The sequence below is a fragment of the Miscanthus floridulus genome, chromosome 2, assembly GCF_019320115.1.
Source record: "Miscanthus floridulus cultivar M001 chromosome 2, ASM1932011v1, whole genome shotgun sequence".
In the NCBI taxonomy this organism is placed as follows: Eukaryota; Viridiplantae; Streptophyta; class Magnoliopsida; order Poales; family Poaceae; genus Miscanthus; species Miscanthus floridulus.
Window position 1 is genome coordinate 127,967,842 of NC_089581.1, and position 5,029 is coordinate 127,972,870.

Below are 5,029 nucleotides of genomic sequence, written 5' to 3' on the forward strand. Positions count from 1 at the left end.
AAGGGTCAAAAGTGGTTTTCCTCGACCGAACGCGTCTGGTCCACCTCGACCGGACACAGCCCAGCGTCCGGTGGTAAACCCTAGCCACTGTACCGCTAGTCAGCGCGACCGGACACAGGCAGTCTGTGTCCGGTGCTTTTGGATCCAGCGTCCGATCACTTGACCGATGCTGGCATCTCTTCCATTCTCTTCACCCTTGCTCAAGTGTGCTAACCACCAAGTGTATCACCTTGTGCACATGAGTTAGCATATTTTCACAAATGTTTTCAAGGGTGTTAGCACTCCACTAGATCCTAAATGCATATGCAATGAGTTAGAGCATCTAGTGGCACTTTGATAATCGCATTCCGATATGAGTTTCACCCCTCTTAATAGTACGGCTATCAAACCTAAATGTGATCACACTCTCTAAGTGTCTTGATCACCAAAATAAAATAGCTCCTATGGATTATACCTTTGCCTTGAGCTTTTTGTTTTTCTCTTTCTTCTTTTCAAGTTTAAGCCTTTGATCATCGCCATGTCATCACCATTGTCATGTTATGATCTTCATTAGCTTCTCCACTTGAAGTGTGCTACCTATCTCATGATCACTTGATAAACTAGGTTAGCACTTAGGGTTTCATCAATTCACCAAAACCAAACTAGAGCTTTCACACGTGACACGGTTGGAGGATGCACTCTCGTCCTGATGACCTCCCCCTGGCCAGCGACTCCCCACCCCCAGCCACCTTGGCAGCACTAGGAGGGTGCATGATAGCACCAAGAGGGCACCCCGGCTGCCTCAAAGCACCAGTCGGTCAACTCCAGGACATTTACGACAACTACCATGGAAGAGCCCATATATTTTCTTCAATCTATGACATGGGTGCTTCAACGCACTGCAAAATAGCAGTGATGTTTAGATTTTTTTTAACATGTATATTTGCTACTGTGATTTGTAGGCCAAATCACAAAGAATTGAAACTTCTTGTTAGAGTTCGGTCATTTTTCAACTTGCGAGATGGTGGTCCAAAGTTGTGGTGGCACGGTAGAACTTTGCCAACCAAGGTTGTTGTCACGCATAGCTTTGGGCTATTGCAGCTAGTTGATTTCATTGATGAGCACTGCTTGTGGGGTTCTAAATAATACATAACTTTGTGGTGTGATTTGGAGAATTACTCTATGGAGATCAAATCTGATGAAAATTTGTTAGAGTGGTTTCTAATCAATATAGAGAAATAATTAGTATGCATCAATGCTATGATAAGTGGTTTTGAGGGGCCACATCAATTTTCTCTAACAAAGCAAAGGTTTCACCCCTACCGTGTGGACCGTTGTGCTCATGATTGAGGAATGCACTAGTGAGAGAGCCACAAATGAGAGAGCAACCAATGAGAGAGCCACAAATGAGACAACCACAAATGAAACAACCATAGCCACATCTTAAAAAAAGAAAGCCACCACCAAAAAAGGTGCTTTTGAGGATGAGGCTACAGGGGCTGATGCAGAGGGGACGTATTTTGATACGAATTCACTTGCGGCAGTAAGTGATAGGAGCTATGACATGGATTTGGCTACATCACTGACTTTGATGATGATTGCTCTGAACCTGAGTTTGATCCTAATGGTGAAATTGTTGATGAGGAAGATGGGTATCTTCCCATGTTTTCATATGATGATGGTGATCTATGTATTGATGTAAATATGGTATTCCCAGATGTGGATCAGTGCAAGTCAGCAGTCACACATCATGCTATCTTGCATGATCATGCTTTCCATATTGTGAAAAAGACGAGAAAAGATTTAAGGCCATATGCAAGAGAGCTAAACAACGTTGCAAGTGGACCTTTTTGCATCTGCAAGCAAGAAATATGTTGGATGTAAGGTAAATGACAACTATTGAGTTCGTCCTTTTGCAAGTGGACCTATTGTATCGATCTATATCTCTTATAAAGCTAATCCCCACTACAAGTCTATCTTAACATGCAAGCCATCCATATCATTCCCCACTAATAGCCATGTGATCCCACTAACTTTCAACATCTTAATTGCAAGCTATTCACATACATCATCTCCACTCAATTTCTCATTCTAAATTCGCTAATCCCCACTACAAGTCTAACTCAACATGCAAGCCATCTACATCATTCCCCACTAATAGCCATGCCATCCTACTAACTTTCAACATCTTAATTGTGAGCTATTCACGTACATCATCTTCACTCAATTTTGTTCTAAATTCTTTTTAATTCCCACAGCAACACGTGGACCATCTTCTCGTTCACATAACATTGATGATTCATTTTTGTACATTTTCCTGATATAGGTTAAGACCAATGGACCAAAGCATACTTGTAGTTCATTCAATAGGTGTGTTAAACAATGACCTCTAATAAATGGGCGGTTGACAGAGTGATCAACTTATTATGGGATGACTCTGAAGTGGGACCAACTGAGTTGAGGGACAAACTGAAGAACAAATACTCAATGGATGTTCCATATGATAGAGTTGCTAGAGGGAAGTTGAAAGCACTAGACATGATATATGGGAAATGTGATGATAGTTATGATTTGTTGCCTACTTATCAAGTTGAGCTTTTGAGATCAGTACCTGGTAGTGTTGTGGAGCTAGAGACTGAAGAGCACAATGGTGATGTGTGTTTTATGGGGTTCTTTGTTTGCTCTTAAACCTAACCATACTTAGATGGCTTCTTGCAAGGGTGCAAACCACACATTGCCATGGATGCAAACACATTCGACAAGGAGGTACAATCGAGAGGTCAGTTGGCATCAGTTGTTGGAGTGGATGGTCATAATTAGTTGTTCCCAATTGCATATGGAGAGATTGAGGCTGAGTCTAAGGAAAGTGGACTTGGTTTGTCAATACAACGTGAAGAAGGCTATTGATACACCTCTAGGTATATACATTTCCTATTTCTAACTCTATTTTCTAAGTTCCAAGTTTCTAGTATTTTTCTAACATAGAGCAAAATGTTCATACAAGCTTGGTCATTAGCACAGATGTAGGAAAGGGAATATGATTGGCAGTTGAAGATGTGTATCCTTGAGTAGAACATAGAGAATGCATGAAGCACTAGTGGAAGAACATGAAGAAAAGTTACAATGGTACTCTTTATGACAATAATATGTCATGTGCTACCAAGAGCTTCATAATTTCAAAGTTTAACTACTTCATGGGGAAAATAGAATGGGGAAAATAGAGAAGGATCCTAAAATCATTGAATGGTTGGACGAAAACCATCCATATGTGTGGAGTAGAAGCAAATTTAGTGAAGACTGCAAGGTAGATTATATCAATAAAACTTCTCTGAATGTTTTAATAGTTGGATGTAAAAAACAAAGGACTTTCAGATTGTTGAAATGCATGACCATATTGGTCAATTAATCATTGAGAAGTTCATTTGGAGGTCCAAGATTGGTAGTAATATGCTAGGCATTATAATCCTAGCTATTACCAATGATTTGAATACTAAAACAAAGAGTATCAAAGACCATGGGGTTTAATATGTGGGTCTAGGAAAGCTGAAGTAATTGTGAATAGATTCAGGCATGCAGTCAACTTGGAGGAAAAGACTTGTAGCTATCGGCCTTGGCAAGTGACTAGAAAACCTTATAGCCATGCTTTAGCTTTCATTGCAAAGATCAGTAGTGAGGTATAGATGGATGACTTCATCCATGAATACTTCTCTGTTGATAGGTTTAGAAATGCATATGCAAGTAAATTCAAGATCAATGTTCTCATATTGATGTAGGCTACAAATCAAGAAACCCAAATTGAGAAGGAAACTTGGGAGGCCAAGACAATCTAGGATCAAGCCATATGATGAAGTTGGCACTAGTAAGAAAAGAAAGGCGTGTTCTGAATATAGTGAACTGGGCCATATTGCCAAGACTTGCCGAGGAGGTCCTACAACTAGTCAAAAAATGAGGCATTCAACACCACAATATGGATCAAGACAAGGACATAGTGACCCTGATCTAAGTCATACATGCATTGCGGCCCAATTCCATTTATTTAGCCCAATTACTATTATGTACTTGTACTAACACTTTTTCAATAAACATTAAATGAAAGCGCTAGTGCAAGTAGTACTGCAACTGGAAGGAGAATGGGAAGAGGAAAGGGTTTAGGAGAGGACAACAATGAGCCAATGTAGGTGATCCATGCATTCTGTCCATTACTATTTTTTCTGCAAATTTTAGTGTTGCTAACAATATACTCTCTTCTCGTGAAGTGCAAGTGGTACAGGAAGAGAAAGGGGAAGGGTAGAGACAAAGTAAGACATGCAAGTACTGCTTCTGATTACTATATATTTTGGTAATCCCCTTTCACATATGCTAATTTTACTAACATAATTATGCTCTTTTCATATAAATTGCAAGTGCAAGTGCTTTAGGAAGGGGAACGAGAAGGAGAGAAAGAGGAGGAACTTCCAAAGGCTTGCTACTGTGTTAGGTTTCAATGTTTGATATGTAGCTCACTACTAGTTGCTTAGTGAACTCAGCACTAGTTTGTTAGGCTTGCTAGTTAGGTTCTACTAGTTAATGTGACTTGGACCTATATGCTAGCGTGTTTCTACTTTTGTTTGTTATATCATTTGGACCTATATGTTTGTATATAATATAGTACTGTATGATGGCATTTTACACTGATATGTAGGTATGCCATCTAGACATACTAAATTGATAGGGTGTATTGTCATTAATGCGATATGTATGATACTAATTTGTTGTGTGATATTAGTTTGTGTTTATATGGATTGTTAGCTAAAATGTTTGAGTTTTTTTCAAAATATTGTCAAGTTCTGCCCTGATTGAATTGTGTAACCTATATCAAAATTACCAATATGCTGATACGAAAATAGGGGTAAAACACAAATAGCAAAAAAATAGGGGTAAAATCACATGGGCAAACTTGTTCTTTTGTCCAAAAGTCAACACTGTTAGGTGAACTTATAACGATGGACTTCACAGTAGGGGCAAAGTCTCCCTTCTGTCGGGGACCTAATACTAGGGTACCCAAAGAGTA